The sequence below is a fragment of the Electrophorus electricus genome, chromosome 8, assembly GCF_041902795.1.
Source record: "Electrophorus electricus isolate QZ-2024a chromosome 8, ASM4190279v1, whole genome shotgun sequence".
Lineage (NCBI taxonomy): Eukaryota > Metazoa > Chordata > Actinopteri > Gymnotiformes > Gymnotidae > Electrophorus > Electrophorus electricus.
Window position 1 is genome coordinate 20,102,452 of NC_137504.1, and position 18,723 is coordinate 20,121,174.

Genomic DNA, 18,723 nt, shown 5'->3' on the forward strand with positions numbered 1-18,723 from the left:
ACACCGCAATGCAGTCTACAGTTTGTGTTATACAGTCTTTCTTCAGTACACATGAATCCTTTGTTGCTTGTGTCCTAATGCATTTTTGAAAAGACCCCTCCAAGTTAGAGGTACCCTTTACCAGTAGGAAAATCACCTTGGCTCTCATGTGCAAAAGCAGACATTTTCCCTTCAGACTGTGAAAGTGACCTAGTTGCCAAGAAGTTCAAGGAAGTTCAAAATGGAAACCATGGAAACCATGTAATAACATGGCAAAGGGCAGTGAAAAAGTCAGTGTCACTGGAGCAACACAAGCAGCCCCTTCTAAAGGCTCATGAAGAATGTGAACAGCAATGTTGTTGAATCATGTTATATATACACAAAAATGGAACAGGGGTAGAAAGTACCGGAAAAGGCTCACCATCTTAACTGTAGTCCATAGAACTGGATTTAGCAAAAATCTTTTTTTTTTTAATGCCGGCCGGCAAATTAAGAGAGCTTGACTTTAAATTTTATTACTGTCATCTTTTCAGAGACAGGTAGGCTAAAGCCTCCGAATTTAATTAGTTTTTCTAATTAGTTTTTCCAGAAATAAGTCAGGCTTAAGTAAGACAGAAAGAGACATTTCCAGAGACAACAATGGAAAATCTTCTTGTACATTTGAGCTGTAATAATTTCTAACAGCTCCAAATATACAACGTATCTCCAGATCGAAAACTGTTGAGTTACATTGATCCTCTGAAAATGGAAAACATTAGACATTAATGCTTTAAGGCAAAATCAGATTCAGAATCAGAACCAGAATCAGGCTTTATTGGCCAAGTATGCTCACACATACAAGGAATTTGTTCTTGGTTACGGTAGCTCACCCTGCACAGTTGCTTGTACACAGTACAACAAAAGACAATTCCACCACACTCAACATACACAGTCATACTTGTGAACCTTATATGTGCAGCAATGGTTAAGAGTGCTGAGTGCAGCAGTTGGGAGATGCCATTGTAGAATGATAAAGTTAAATAAATAAGTATAAACTGATAAACTGTGGGGACCACCACCACCACCTCGTAACATGACTGTATATCTGTACATCTGTATATATAGATTTTAGATTTATACTCAATTAACCTGTTACAACAACTGTAGATATGGTACTATACAATGGATCTGTACATTCTGTAGATTGTGTACATATATACTCAACCATATACATTGTACATTGTGTATATAATCATAATATACATATATTGTACATACATTGTTAATATATTTTTGTACATACATAGAATATATATATTTATCTGTATATATATTTTTTTCTCTATGCACCCCTGGTTCTCTTCCTCAGTTTGGACAGAGCACTCTCCACCATTTCACTGCGTGTTGTATTGTGTATGACTATGTATGTGACAAATAAACCAAACTTGAATCTATATTGTTGATTAAAATGTAGAGCAGAAAAGTGCAGATAAAGGTGAAGTACTAGAAAATGATCAAGATGAAATGTTTAGGTGTGTGATTTTGCATGTTGTGTGGAGTTTATATGCACCGAGGTATTCAACTGTTCATAGGTTTGATGGCATATGGAAAAAAAGCTTCTCTGTAGCCTGAGGGAAGGTGCTGGAACAGGAGATGATTAGGGTGAGATGGGGCAGCTGTGATTTTCTCCACCCGCCTCCTGATTCTGAAAGTGAGCAGATCTAGCAATGCACCTCAAGCTTTGTTAATTCTTGACTGTATTTTCTCTTCACTCTCACCACTCCTCATGTGTCCCCTTCAGAGCCGTTTATGAACAGAGGCACCTATTAATAGATGGAACAGCCCTGTCACCATGTTTGTCCACCGCTCTCTCTAAGGTACAATAGCATCACACGCCCTCATAGTGACACAGAGAAACAAATCAGGCTGCAGCCTGTTCAGTCCACCACCCACATCAGATGATAGTTTGGACGTGTCGTGACGGAGCCGATGCGCTCCTACCCACTCAATGATATGGTGTTAGTAAAAAAGAAATTAAACTCACAGGCTCAAATCGTGTTAAGGGTTCCTTCATTCTCCCTCTGTCACCACTGAACCTACACCAGTGAGGTTCAATGAAATGGAGCACTGAGGACAGTGGTGGTACTTGGTGAGGCTCCGTCATGAACAGTGCACAGACAGCGGGGCTCTTCTGACCCAACATCACAAAATTAGACATCAGGGAGGATTCTGCGCATGGAATGGCCGTCACCCGCCGTTCGTTTAAATCATTTTGACAGAACCACTCCACTCCGCTTAAGAATGTGGAGAAATAAAGAAGCATTTCTTCTTTCAGTCCTGTACTTATTGTATTGGAACACACTCTCCACCTCCTACATCCCCCACACACACCCAAAATGTATACACGCACTCATAAGACTGTAGAGAGAGTAGGCTACTGAAGTCGAGGGCATGGCCCGTTGAAAAAATACAGTCATAAACAGAATGCAGTGTTAGCAGATCTGGGGTGGGGGCCCCCAACATAATTAGAAGTGAGATTGGAGAAGAAAATCTTTTCCCATAGTTTTCGAGGACACTGTTTGGGTTAATCTCCAAGGATGCTTTAGAGATTAAAAAAAATAATTTATCATATGTCTCCAAACATAGGCAAATGTTATAATACTTGACTGTGAAAATTCTACATTGAGAGGACTTTCACACTGTAAGAATTATAGTGATTTCTGAGGTAAAACAAGAAGACTGCCTCACAATTTGATAACTCAGAATTTGTGATCTGTCTGTTTTGTCCTCTGTTCCTGCTTTTCAATTCCCTTAATAATTTTATATTATTATCTCATAATAGTAGCCATGTATCTGCTGGAAGAGCACACACTCAATGGTCCACTTCCTGATCCCGAATACCTCAAGTTCACTACGTACTTGGCATATGTGATACATTCACCTTCAGTCTATCTCCAATTCGTGTCCTCCGAATTCATCTCCTCTGTCGATCTGTCAGCCCCACATTAATTCTACCATTATATCAAAGCAGTTATGATATGAATAATACATCTTCCACCAAGGGCAAACAAGCTGAGAGAGGTGGACTTAAAAAGAGAGATGATGGATCAGGGAGAATAGTCAGCCCCTTGCAGAGTACACGACTGAAGTCACGACACATTTTACAGGGCTACTAAGAGTGGGCACGCTGCACTAAGGATTCATTTGACGTAATCCATTAAGTCTGATGCGTGATCACTAACTACCATGTGGGCAGCTGTATGCCAAAAATGGTGTAAAAAAAAATTCTATGATCAGGGACTCAAAACCAAACTAACAAAAAAAAGACCACTTGTAATGGTGATTGTGCCACCAATTTGTTGCACCCACTGATTATATTTGGTATTTTCATCCACAAAAAATAAAGCAATATTACTCTCGCAAAGGTGATTTGCAAGGGAAATCATTTTGACGCAAGTCCGTTGTATTAGGAACCAGCTATAAACATTTGTATTTCACCTCGCACACTGGCCAAACTGAACATTTTCTAAATGGATTTCAGGGTCCAGTATCACTGCAAAAATTCTCACCTCTCTGTCTAAGTCAGCCTGTGTTAAAGTAAATATTATGGTGCTTATGTATACAGGCAGATCTAAGATGGAGGACAGTTGATGACAGAGTTTTGCTGTACTTCCCCCTGACACAGTTCTGCTGTGCGCAAGGCAATCTGAGAAGCAGATATATCCTCGCGAGCCTGTATTAACTTCAGCTGGACTCAGTTCAAGTACATTTTGTGACTTAGGCAGGAGCCTGGCCTCAGCCCCTGAATCCCATGTTGCAATTATTGGCCAAAGCTTAGGCTTTAAATATGAAAACGGCAGCCATTCATGCCAACGGAATGAACAAACATACCGAGCTGGGACGGGGGGACGGGGGGGTGTCAATGGAAGCACACACTGGTTACCGCTTTGTTTAAAATAGCAAGAAAAACACTGACTAATGCTAACACTTGGAATGCACACTAGTGTGTGCTTATAGAGCCCAAGTGCTGACAACAGAAAGCATTCCAGATTCTCTCACTCACTCTTGCTCTCTCACTCTCACTCTCTCTCACACCCTCTCTCTTTCACACATACTCACATAGACGCACGTAGTTAGTTCAGCATTTGTCCAGAGGCACCTATTTCTACACAGCCCCTCCTCTCTGTTTATCTTTGGTTTCAGGGCAGCAGGAAGTTTTAGTCTTACGCACCAACTGTGTCTTAGCATTACACACCAGCTGTGTCTTAGCCTTACACACCAGCTGTGTCTTAGCCTTACACACCAACTGTGTCTTAGCCTTACACACCAGCTGTGTTTGTGTTTTAGTCTTACACATCAGCTGTGTCTTAGTCATGCACACCAATAAGCATTCTTGCATTTTTTTTATATGCATGTTATCGCAACGCAGAAACTTCTTTAGGCTCAGGTACCTGTTGCGCAGATTGAGCTGCAACATTCCATGAATATATTGCAAAAATATATTGCATAAATATATTGTTTAGGTGCATAGATAAAAGGAATACAATAAACATAATCCATGGAAATTATTTTAAAACTTGAATCTAAACTGAGGAAATATCTTACAGACGTAACTGAATTGCTCAACATGTTACTTAGTTTGTTACTTTGTAATGGTCCACCAGCTTGGTGAATGTGGCCTGGAATGTGGTACTCTGATAATGTACCCAGCACTGATGCAGGTGCACATTCCGCCTAATGTCTGGGTGGAACACTGAGATGACACCTGCGATAAGCCAATGCCAGCCACTGAAAATGCCAGGCTGAATACTTCCATTGCAGCTCCATTCTGTCTTTGGCTTATATTTAGCAGCAAAAAAACCTAAAAAACATTTGTATGGCTGAAGCTTATTTGTAATAATGATGTCTATAATAATGCATTTGAGATAATTCTTTAGATGTCACAAAGCAGTGTATTGTGTCAATAATTACCCTAGTGAACAGGACAAACTATGCACATTTAAAACCTATTACCAAATACCACAAATACCTTGTCTTGGCTTGGAGCTGGTAATCATGTTATAGCTACAAGCATTTTAAGAGGCAATTTTCCTTTAATGAGACATCCCCAGTGATTACAGTGGCTAGATCTGACTATAGACATTGAGTGTGTAGCAACACATGAAATTATTTCATTTACCTGAACAGCATTAACCTGACAAACTCCATACCCAAACAATGCATTCACAACCTACGTGTGATCATACTGAACAGTACAAACAGATCAAGAAGCACCATACCAGTCTCACATTTTGAAAAGAACTGTCAGGAGAAGATATATGTGGGTTAAGCCCGGTCCTGTATCGAGTGTTCAAGCTATGAGAGATGGGGTGTGTCCTTTCACACTAGGGGTGACTCCAGTATAAAAGCTATCCTGCTGCACCCAGAGGAACACACTGTAGAAAGTCTCAAAGGCAAACGCTTGAAAACAACTTTTGGGCGCCTCTCGCTGGCATCGCTTAGCTGGGCTTTTTGAAATTTGTAACGGGTGAATGGGATGTGGCAGGCATCTCCCTTCTCGCTGCCACTGGCCACTGTTTAGCTGAAAGGGCTTCTGAGTAATGGGGAAGGCTCAGTGATCTGCCTCTTAGTCAGCTTGTAGAAGAGAAAACACAAGACCTGGCTAATTCGCATGGGTTTTTAAATTGAGCAAGAACTTTGTCTGGAGTGGCTTGGGGGCATTTCACTGTATTTATAAAGAGATCAAAGTGGCGGTGTTGGCTTGAGCTTCATGTACAGTTGTGGCCAAAGGTTTTGAGACTAGCACAAATTTTGGTTTTCACAAAGTTTGCTGCTTCAGTTTGTATGGAGGCAATTTGCATCAACTCTAGATTGTGAAGTGTGATCATATAAATTGCAATTAATTGCAGAGTCACTCCTTGCCATGAAAATTAACTTAATCACAAAAATTGCTTCATTTCGGTCACTGCATTTCAGCCCTGCCACAAAATGGCCTGCTAACATAATTTCATTGATCTTCTCGTTAGCTCAGGAGAAAGTGTTAACAAGGACAAGGCAGCTGATATCACTCTGTCATGCTGATTAGAAGAGCAGACTGGTTGTTTTAAAAGGGTGGTGGTGCTTGAAGTTTTCTTCTGTTAACCATGGTTACCTCCAAAGAAACACGTGCAGTCATCATTGCATTACATCACATCAAAAGGGCTTCACAGGCAAGGACATTGCTGCATGTAAGAACACTTAAATCAACCATATATCGAATCTATGGGATCATGTCACCACCAGTACAGAGCTTGCTGAGGAATAGCAGAAGGCAGGTGTGAGTGCATCTGCACATACAGTGAGACGAAGGCTTTCGGAGGATGGTATCGAGAAGGGCAGCAAAGAAGTCACTTCTCTCCAAGAAAAACAGCAAAGACAGACTGACATTTTGCAGAAGTATAGGGAATAGACTGCAGAGGACTGTGGTAAAGTTATTTTCACTGATTAAGCCTGTGATCAACTCCAAGCACCGATTAGGTAAGAATGGGTTGCCATCAGTCAAGATTTTGACCAAAAGTTGGAATTGGAGAAGTCTTAATAAAAATGGTCAACACTGTAAATATTAAGTATTTGCTTAAACTGGATGTATTTGTCAATAAAACGTTTTTTTTTAAAAAGCAACTTGTACTTCACTATATCATATAAACATCTTACAAAAGGATCTAAAAAAAAAAAACTGAGGTTGTAAACTTTGTGAAAATCTGTCAAAATTTGTCAGTCTCAAAACTTTTGGACACAACTTGAGCGTGTCGCATGTCTAGAGTTCCATGATGGCTAAGCTACATTTCAGCATCAACCTTTGACACCATATAAAATTAATGTTTCATCACATAGTCTCCCTCGCGGAATATATATTATGACCCTGTCCGGGGCGTTCACACTGTGTTTAGATCCATAATACACTGATGTGAACAAATTTTGCACAAGGCAGTTGTAAACCTCCAGAACAGTTGGAAATCTGGCATTGGTTTGAGACTAATGGTTGCCCTTTGACATCACTACACTGCAGATACATGTTCCACTTGTAGTTCCTTCTGGCAAATTCCTAATGAGATGTTACCTGTGAAAAGCCAGTGCCAGCAGAGGAAGGAAAAAGTCCTGGCTGGAGCTCAGTTTGGCCCTTGTCAAAGAAAGCCCTCATCTGTTCTCCCTAACTGGAAGGATCCCAAGTATTTCGGCCTCCGTAAAGTATGCTCCTTACATGCTTTCACTGCCTGAAGATAGTGGCCATAGGCTGCTCTATTTAAGGTCAACTTGCATGAGTGCAGAAAAGGTTTTATTAATATTATTATTACTATTATTGCTTTTTTTTTTTTTGGCAGAATTCAAAAAGTGCAGTCACCTTGGGTGCAGGTAGAGCGTGGTTGAGTAGCCATATCCACATCAAACCCTGTGTTTAAAGCGACAATGAAAAAAGGGCTTTTTTCTGAAGTCCATGGCTCAAATACAGCTGTATATATAGGCGTCTCCAGGCTCTGCTTCCATGGGCCAAATAAAACAATAATAAGGCATGTTTGTCTAAGCCTTGGAGCCCATGCAGTGACCTTCCAGTGACTTGCTCTTTCCTGGGAAGCAGGGGAACTTTAATGAAACTATGGCATGAGGACTTGGCTGCAGAAATATGGGCACACTGGGCCTCTGCAGAACCCCAAAGCCCTGCCCATTCTTTCAAAAGACACTTTGGCCTGTAAGCTAATAATAAGCAAAGTTCAACTAGAAAGGAATTTTATACAGCTCTTTTTCTTTTTCTTTCACATCTATTTGTTTCTGCCTTGACAGTTTTATGAAGCTGAAATAACAGGCACAGCTCAGCACCTTGAGGCTTGAATCAGGAAAATGTTTCTAAAAATATTTGTTTAGTAATAGAGCGCTATTCATCATTACAATTATGCAATACCCATTTAATTTTCAGCCAATTATTAAACCACTCTCCTTTGTTGTGCAACTTTGCTGTAGCTGTAATACCAAGTCTGTCAACAAGGAGTTCTTTTTTTCCTTTTGCAGATTATCCTGCAGGTTTTTCAGTATGTGAAATCATGCAACTCCCAAATAAACCCTAGCAGTATGTAAGGGAGCAGGGTGTGACGGCTGAGTCTGGGCCCCGCTGAAGGCTAACTTTGTTCCCCAATGCTGTTGCATAAACATTCTCTGAGGGCCCAGGCACAAAACAAGCTCAGCACTTTTAATGCTAAATGGATTAATTAATGTGCAGGTTCTTTCCGGAATATGCTCTACCTTCCACATTACTGACCTGGACATTTTGTGTGGCTGTGCTGGTGGAGAGCTTACATGAGCTTAGACACATGAGCGGTGTCTAAGAACAGGGAGAGGGAGGGGTAGAAAGAGGGAAAAGACAGCAGGAGAAGGAAGAGAAGGAGGGGCAGATAAAGGACCGCCTCTGAGACGAAGGACCGAGGCCTTCTGCCCAAGCAGGAGTTGTGGGCCCAGTGTGGGATGGCAATCCGGAGTAAGGTTAAGGTCCCTGGCATCATGCAGATCAGGTGACAATGTCATGGTCCTGTCATGTCAAGGCCATGAGCCTATGGAAGGCAGCTAGCCCTAATAAAGGGTTACCTTGAATAATTTCTTATCTAAGAGGCTGAAACAGTGCCATAGCATATAGCAATTTTTGTGAGCCATGCTTGGAAAGGTTTTTAAGATATAGCATTTCATGAACATTGTTATGTAAGCTGTTTTTAAATTGACTATGCATTGCTGTACTACATGGACATACTGTTTTCTCCGAGAACACAGTAATTCGACCTATCAACTTGACTAATGAGTATGTCCTATGAGAGTAGGATTAGATGTATGAAAGCACTAAAACCTGCAGTGCTGTGGCCTTCATAACTGAAGCGTGAGAGACCTGTTCTAATCTCATGTCTCACATAGCATTTAACTGACATGACTTACAATTCTGACTGAACAAAACTTTGAGGGTTAAGGGCCTTATTCAGGGGCCCAACAGTGGCAGGACTTGAACTGGCAAACCTTCTCATTACAAATCAATTACCTTAACCACTGAGTTACCACTGCCATTTAATGATGCTTGATTTCATGCTTGTTTAAGGTATGGCCCTTTTTGAACTTTAATGTTCAAATTTCGAATGGACATGTTTAAATCAAATGCAAATCCAAAGAGAACTTGAAACCATTATGTTCAGGTCAAACAAGATTTGCTTTCTAAAATAAGCCCTGCCTCTGGAGTGCGCTTCAACTATTTAAGCAGTATTCTCATGCCACATTAATAAAGAATCCACTAGACACACCCCCACATGGACTGTTGTCTTCCCTTTGTGGTACATTCTGATGTCCAGTAATTTTTTGAAAGTTTTGAAAGTTAGATGTTGTTGGAAAAAGATTCTGAGTAATATTGTTCAGGAAGAAATATAGGAAGCAATGCATTTTACAGCCTTTCAAAGTCAGTTGTTTTAACTGTTAACTGATCACATGTTGCTATAATTAAGTGTTGTCCTAGAAGCCTCAATGTATTGCATTTTCATAGCATGTTCTCTGCCAATCAGTGAATCTGATATGTGTTAGATAACTTTAATCCTCATTAAAATCAAATAAATTAACTTGCAAGGCCCTCAGGCTGGACTGACCATAAGTCCTGTCGTACATCTTTTGAGTCCTGAGTCCTGTTGTACACCTTTGAAAAAAAACAAATTTAAAGCCACTGAAAGCCAGAAGGAATGGCCCCTGCTTAGTCCAGAGAGATCTAATTTCAGATCATCTATTGTGCCTGGTCCATTTTTACCGATGCAGCAGCTGTTGCAGGCTGCAGGCACATACATGCAAGTCATGATAAGAAGACTCCATCCCGACAGTCACGCCAACACCTCACAGAGCCATGCATCGCATTCCTCTCCATCGGCTGCCGCGACAACCAGCATGCTAACCACAGAGCGGCTCTACTTTCTCTAGGAGATTTTATGCAAACTGCAATTACTGAATCAGCATCGCTGTTAGGGTGCCCATTCCAAAATGTTTCCCAAGAATGTGAAATAGTTGTGTTATGCATAATGAGCTATGCAGTACATAAAGGAGTCATGCTACTGGTGAAATACAGAAATACAGCCCAGAGATCATGTCTCATGGATCTCTATTCCAAATCTCTCTATTCTCCTTTTCTGCTCTTGATAGGTCATACAGTTTTGGGGACACTTAAGTTTAAGTTCCCCAAACAAGGCTTGATCATATTATATCTCATCATATCAAATTCCATTTCATTCTGTACACTTCCTTTCATGGAGGTAAGGATCTCATGCACCTCCTTCTCTGGAGGTAAGGGTCTCGTACACCTCTTTCCGTGGAGGTAAGGGTCCGTATGAGCCAGCAGAGGAAGATGATGTAGCCACAAGGCAAGGCAGGCACTGATTACATGTGAATGCATTTACTTCAGTAAGTGGGGTTAAGTGCTGTGTTGAACAATGTTAATACAGTGAATTGGATGAAATCTGTGAGAGCCAGAGAGCTAGAAAAAAAGAGAGACAGCAAGAATGAGAAAGTGAGAGGGTGAGAGACAGATAGACAGAGAAAAACAGAGAGAGATGAGTTGATGAGTTGATGTTAGGGCATGTAGGTCACAATTATGCATTACATCAGATACCAAGATACCATATCCAGGCCATTAGTGAATACCTATTTGAGAGGCACAATAATAATGAGCCCCTGTCAGATGGAGACCCCCAAATGTGCTCAGTACCTAACCCAAAAAGGTCAGTCAGGCCTGGCCTAGCAACAGCATGAAGACAGATGCGCTAATGAAAGAGTGGTCTCTTTCTTCAGGGATCACCAAACACATTCACTTTTACTTTTATTTCAAGTGCTAACCTCCCTCTGCAAGCAAGTCCCTGTTTGGTAAGTTTATCAGAGTCTTTAAGCAGTGAGTAAATGCGTGTGTGTCGCTAAAATGCCAGTGAGAGTCATATGTGCAGGACAATTTCAAATACTTTTAATAAACAAGCAATCTAGACATGCTGTCTGTGAAAATATTATCTGTCTAGTTGGAGACAAGACAATGACCCTTTTAATGTAATCAAACCTGCCCATGGGAACTTTAGATATTTGGATGTTTTTATATATGGGATGTGGTGTATACATGTAGTGAGCTGATGTAATCATAACACTCTGCCCATCGAATAAATGGAATCATGAATGGTGAAGGTTTATTCAAATCTTTCTCACTGAGGATGACAGAAACCTCCTTCCTTTCATGCAGAGCTCCTGTGTACAGTTGAAAAAGACACACGTGTTATGTTACAACCAAAAGCTCACATTCAAAGAGATTACTGCATTGCTCTGCTATGTAAGGTATACACCATATTACATAAAACCAAGTCATCTCTACCCTCTGTCACTAAAATATCATACCAAAAATACATTATTCACAATAGCATGTTGAATATTCAGATCTGATGGTTAAGGTCTATGCAGGCCTCCACTCTATTCCACTGGCCCAAACATAAGTAAGAAATCAGCAGACATTGGTAACTTATTTTCTTGATAGATGTGGAGAGTGTGGCGTGGGGAGAGCCTGTGTCAGGCTCGACTGTTCCCTGGCTCATGCCGTAAACAAGAAGGCACCACTAGATTTTTCTCAGTGACATTAGCAAATCTGCCGCTGATCTTAAAGGAATAAGCAACTCTCCACGGGTAACCTAAATTATAAATTAAACCTGTCACCCGGGACCTTTTTTTCCTAACTGATTGCTTGCTCATGACCAAACATGGAGGTCTAGTATTAGGCAAAATGGAATTTTCTTTAAAGAAGTCACACCGACAAAGAGTGGAGCTCAGCCTAAACTAAGATTAATCTGCATTTGAAAACCACTGCTGTTATTGGGAGTCATTCCTTTGTACAACAAAAAAGATGATTTTCCTGCATACTTATTTGACCCTTCCCAGGGGGAAAGGTGAGAAGGTCACTGACTGAAAATGTTCACTACACACACAACCTGCTGTCACCCATAGTTGTTTCCACATAATACAGCTTTCTCTACACAATTACTGTTGTTTTATCAGTTTATTTTCCTAAAACTTTTATATAATTTATTATTTGTGGGGGGGGTGGGGGGGGGGTGGCTGTGCGCATACACACATGCACATAGACAGTCATGCCCACATCAGTAGTCAGAAGTATTTAGAACTATAATGAGAATCAGTTAGGAGGAGGTGAGCCAGCAAACACACTTCTCTCTCTTTCTCTCTCTCTCTCTCTCTCTCTCTCACCCTCTCTCTCCTGCTTACTCTGTCTCTCTATATACATCTCTCTCTATCATCTTCTCATTCTCTGTATTTTTACCTCTCCTTTGTGACTTTGCCAGAACTGGAGATAGCAGATGTCTCTTTTCTCAATGTAATGATCCAGTGAGAATGTGGATAGTTATGATCGTATTTTTTTTTCCACAAATATTCACATAATTTCATGTCTATTTCTAATACTTGTATATGTATAACTACAGGAGTAGCTATAACCCTAATCTGAATGAAATGCACACATAGGTTATTTTACATATCTTACTTTGTTATGTTTAGATTATTTTATTTAGGTTGTAACATAGCTGCCTTTGGAAGTACATAGTACTATGTTGGCGATATCAACAATTTTTCATGAATACATGTGAATGCAGATATTTTCAGCACAATATTACTTATCTTATCTAACTCCTTGGTAATTATGTCCAACTTGCAACAGTGTGCTGTGGTTCCAAACTAAAAGTCATAACAGTGAGATTTAGAGATTTATAAATAGACCAGAGATGTATTAAATAGCAGTCTTGGAAATCTCTGGTTTGCAGTCAGATACTTGTGTCCTCTTGCATTGTGATTGAAAACAACATTTGGAATTAGCTCACAAATTTCCAGCAGCGTGATATATGTCTGTCACTCTCACTCTCACTGTTATCTTTCAGGTTGCTACTTTTAAAAAACTACTGTAGTTTTCTGCATTTGATATGTACTCAGTCATAACCATTGATTCAGCAACTTAACCTACTGAATGCACTCTAACACATCATTAAGTCCTAGTGCTCGTTGCACTTTGTTGTGTGTGTGTGTGTGTGTGTGTGTGTGTGTGTGTGTGTGTGCATGTGCTAGGAAACACACGCCTCGCTGAGCTACGCAATAGGGTTTCAATCTAGCTGCAGTAACGCGAGGAACTACAGACCTTCCACCATTACAGCCCATCAAAGCCACTCCTGCTCTCTCTCTCTCTCTCTCTCTCTCTCTCTCTCTCTCTCTCTCTCTCTCTCTCTCTCTCTCTCTCTCTCTCTGCCTCCAGCACTGACTCCAGTGTGCTCATCTCCCCCCCCAAAAAAGTAAGTTAGGTCACTTAAACATTGCCTAGCATAGACCTCTGACCTCTTTGAAGTGGAACCAGGAAAGTTAATCTGTGTGAAGAACAAAACAAAGGTCTTGCAAAGACCATTGGCGTCGGCCACACGCGTGGCAACCTCGGGCCAGCTCAGAATATCACGCAAGCTGCACGGCTGTGAGACTTCAAGAGAAAACTGCTGGAGCATGAAGATTCATGCGAGAAGATGAAAGATGCCTTTTGTTCAGCTATCTCGATCTGGGATCGCCTTTGTTTATACAAATGCTTTTCGTTTGTCTACATTGAGCAGCCCAGACCCTTATTAATGAATCATTTTGGAACATGTGAGCAATGTTCTCTCTCTAGCGCCATGAAATAAGGCCAGTGGAGCCGAGATGTTACGTTGCTATCTAATACAAATTATAGCTTTGCAGTAGGCTGAAAAGCAAAACAAACACTAAACTTATGGTTCAAACCTAACACTACAAACCACATGAAGTTATATCCACCCCCCACCCCCCGCCCCACCCCCATTCCTCTGCGTCTGGTTCAGCTTGCCCTCATTCAGATATGGATCACGGGTAAAAACTTAACACAGGAAACCATGAATCACATTCATCTGAGCGGGGCATACAAAAGAAACACAGCTTTAAAATGTCCTCCCAGATACTTTAATCTCCTACCAATGTTTTATCTGAAATACTTCCAACTGTTGAAGTTTTTCAGCACATTCCTGGTTTGGAGGGCGAGGGAAGATTCATGTTGGCATGGCTTTATCGCCAGTCTTGCACAAACATGCACTAAATACTTTTGCCTTTTCAGAGTCGAGGAGTTGCAGAGGGCCGAGACAAAAGCCGACTATTTTTATCACAAATTTTGCGGGCAGAGGGGCGGTTTTCCTTTCCTTGGGGCTCATCATATGGAACACCACTCACTCGGCATCGGTGGTCTGAATGGAGGGCCCATGCATCCGTTGTATTCATGGAACACGTTGTCCTATATCCTCTCAATGTAGCACATAAACATAAAGGCATAAGGATGCCAGCATGTGTCTCACTTGCGTGTCCCAATGGCCAGTCCTGGCAGGGTCCGTAGCCTGAGGCCAGCTCAGCCACACAGCTGGAGGTGGGCAGGACCTGTGTGCCTCCCACATGCTCAGATTTCTCTCACCAGTGATGCGCAACCCCACATAAATTGTCCAGTGTCAAACTGGACATGCTGTGGGCATTAGAGCTGGCCCTTTCCTAATTAAGGGGTTAATTTTCATAGCCATTCCTCCCTGGTTGGGTCTCTCCTAGATAACAAAACCAGCCTGCCCTAGCAAACGGCCCGCCCACGACAACAGTCTCTCACGTGCTTTGTTGCCTGGAAACAGCAAAAGGCCCCTGAATGCAGCAAGCTGTTTATGGAGACATTATTCGCACAAGAAAAGTGATGATGTATGGTGATATGTATGGACTGTAAGTAGTCCAGTGTTGTTTTACAAGAATAAGACCAGACACTCATTGCCAACATGCCTGCATGTCACTGGGGTGAACAACAAAAACCCTCAGCTTTGATTTGACAGAATTTGGTCAGATTTGGACATTATTTGTTTTGAAATGCACTACAGAATGATTCGGATGTGACCATATAGTCCCAAGGGTAAATCCATCTTGACCCAGGCCAAAGACTTAAGGAGATCTGTTATATGTTGGAATCGCAGGCAGGCAGGGAAGGGTACGGTGTTTGGACACAGGTGGAACTTGGGTACAGGATATCAGATTGTGTGAAGCTAAACAGATGGTCCTTTAATAATACATTGGTTCTGTGTTCCCTCGCCCAAGCTGATGGCTATCACAGCATGAAGGGTTCATCCGGGGTTCAGGTGTGTGTGTGTGTGTGTGTGTGTGTGTGTGTGTGTGTGTGTGTGTGTGTGTGTGTGTGTGTGTGTGTGTGTGTGTGTGTGTGTGTGTGTGTGTGTGTGTGTGTGTGTGTGTGTGTGTGTGTGTCAGGAAGAAAGCTTTAGGGGTTGAGTATTTTCCCCTTCTAATTGCTTAAGCGACAGGGGACAGTAATCCTTGGCAGATTAACCAAACATCGACTCCACAATTGAGCAAAAGCTTTTTCCCTATGCTGATCAGGACATGTCCACTGTCCCTTGGATGTCTATTTAACTGTGTGTTGCCTGTGCTATCAATTACAGTTAAGTGGAAAAAGATCAAAAGAAGGTCTGGGCCTTGACTGAGCCCTTCATGCTATATTTATATTTCTTCAAGAGGAGAACTTAACCACTCAATTATTACATCATTTGCTTTGTGCTCCAAACAATGCAGCCAGAATTTGTTATCAACTTTGTACCTCCATTATCTCCTTGCAGCTTCATTACTTGTTACTGCTGTTCTAATAGTATCAGTTCTAAAGAGAACTTTTCTTAACACGAGTAATATTAGAAGCCCACACTGCACCCTGGTAAATCTATGTTGAGAGCCAGTTTGCTCCTCTGCTGGAGTCTTTCATTCTCAGCCCATACCGTGTGTGGTCCCACACATCAGTCAACCACATGGGTGTGTGTGGTGAGCCAGGTCAGTGAATAGAACTGGGTTTAGAGGTGAAGAGGTGAGCTACATCAGATCTAACCTCCCTGCTACCTCCACCAGGTGCTTCACACTTGGTGTGTAGAATCCAAGAGCTTTCGTCTTATTAAGTGGACACCGCTGATCATGTGAGGTCTTCTTGTGTTGCTCGAGGGCTCTCCAGTTTGTTTTTTTTCTCATCATTTTTCAAAAGCACTACATACTTCAGTGAGTAACCAGAAGCAATTTCAATTGTATTATGTGTGATCTCAGAGTTGCTTCTACCTCTTCTGAGGATCATAGACTCCAGGGGATTAAATGCCCTGTTGAGTACAGAGATGTATTAAACTAGTAGAGAGCTGCAGCTGTTATAGCTGTTGTAGCCATAAAAGCTAATATTAGCAGGTGATATGATCTCATACTCACATTTAAAATTAATTTAACTACACCATGCCAACGAACAGACTAACTGGGTTCCATTCAGGGGTGACATCACGATCGGAGCTTTTATGATTTAAAAAAAAAAATTTTTTTTAGCTTTTTTCATTCTAAATGATGGAATAATTTTTTGAGGATTCTTTTCTTTAGAGGTTTGCCCTTTTCAATCTGCTGCCTTTGAAAAGTTCTATTTAAGCATGAAGAATATTGCCCTGTGAAGAGTTACTCAGGCAGCTGGAGGCCTCAGCAGACTACAGTGACGAAGCCTTCGGGTTTTCTTATGTGGTCTAGGCATTTCTGACATCAAGACGCCTGGTATGCTTTTAACGTGTTCTCATTAAGAGGAAAAGATCCACATTTATTTATGTATATCACATTTAATCACATTTATTGCATTTAACCATACAAGGAACGTAGCAAGAACACAACGCTATTCACAGTGTGTACATTGTAACATTAGGACTAAATATAAAAATGTACAAGATCACTTTGCAAACAAACTTACTAGCATATATGCAGAGTTTTAAATAGCAGTGAGGCCTTAAAGTCTTGACACGGATATGCTCTGCAGTGTTTGTATGGTTCAGTGGGTTGAATATAGCTCACAGTTAAACATCCAGTGGAACTCATCAAGACTTTTCTGTCTGCATAAGTGTGAGCTGAAAGTCATGAAAGTGTCATTTTTAGCCTTCCTCTTCTGTACATGTATCAGCAGGGAGAGCAACGGCCATTTGAGGTGTGAAATGAGAGAGAGCCTGAGTTGAGAGAGCAGGGTTTGTGCTTCAGAGTCTGCCGCCTCATCACAAGACCCCTTCCAAGCTAAGAATTCAGCGTAAAAGTTTGCCTGAGTCAAGAGCCTTGCAGGCATCAGAAACCAAAGAATTGTTAGGTGTTTTCTGAAATGGGACTGCCATCATTCCCGCTCTGAATATTTTCTTTGGCAGCTCCTCATTAACTCACAAAGCCGTAGCTCCCCAAACATTGGCCCCCAGAAGAAAAAGAATACTTGTGTACGTAAAATAAAACAGGAGGACCACCATGAGCGTTAAACAGACAGAGTAACATACACATATAGATAATACCGTGGCCTTTCCCTCCAGCTGGTTTACATGTGACCTCTCACATGTGACCCTGGCCCCTTCTTATGATGAGTGAGTGATTTTGAGTGATTCAGACACTCTGGCTTATCAGAACCAACATAACAGTGATCACTTAATTCCGTGCAGCCATGATAGAGGTCGGCTTCTGAGGGGAACCTATGTGTTGATCCAGTATTTACAGCCCCCCACCCACTCCACCCCCACCCCACAAGCAGCTGCCTTCACATCTGTGAAACCAAGAGATTCAAAGTGGCTGGAACAGCATCACCAGTTTGATTTACAGTGTTATCACGTTCGCACGCCGCAAAATGGTACAAAGAAACAGCTCTTCTTAAACCTGGCATGTGTCAGATGCTACAGTCTGAACATGGGCCAGCTCCTGATTGTTCACTCCTGATTGCTGTTCACAAGTCATGATTACTGCAGCTTTGTTTCCCAGGCCACAGTGTGGGCATGTGCCTATCAACTGGACTCGGGTGTTTTCATTTGGGGAATGCCTCAGATCAGTTATTAAAAACCTACATCAAGAGGACTGACTCCTGCCAGTACATTATTGTTCCTGTGGCCATGTTTAAGCAAGACTGCTCCTATGGAATTGATACCATATCCAGACATCCTGGCAAAATTCTGTGGCCAGGATTGAAATGTAATTCTTACTTTTATTCAGAAACTACTGGAACTTCAACATAATCAGAATTTAAGATGGTCGGCTTCCATACAGCTAGTGAATATGTCACTTGCAGTAGGTATGGTGAATAAGTAACTCAAAATCACACACTTATGATCTTTGCTTTGGCTGTGTATAGCACTGTTTTTGTCATATGCTAAAATGTTCTGTGTTTTGGGATATTTTAAGATTTGTGCAACTCACTTAGTCATGGGTTCACAGAAAACAAGGTGCATATGAAAAAACGACATAAAAACTATTATCATCATTCTTTCTAGAGAACCTGATTCTCCCCCATACTTAAGGTCATGACACCATATACAGGAAATGTAAAGTGCCAGTATGATCACATGATGTGACTGAGATGGGCTGAGGAGGTTGGTTTCCACGTGAAAGTGATTTGAGAAAGTCAGGAGTCGTAATTCCTCTAAATGTGGCACAGACCCTGCTGCTTTGCTGGAGGGCCGTGCTTTCCTGGGCCACATGCTGTATCTCTCAGCCTGAGCAGACCTGGAGCTCAGCACCAAGACTGCCTTTGGAATCCTCCGATTTCTTTACCACCAGTGTGTGAATATCATTCCACCGCTTTTATGAAAGCACAGCGTGACTGTGAATTCAACTTTGACACAGTAAAAAAAAAAGAGAGAG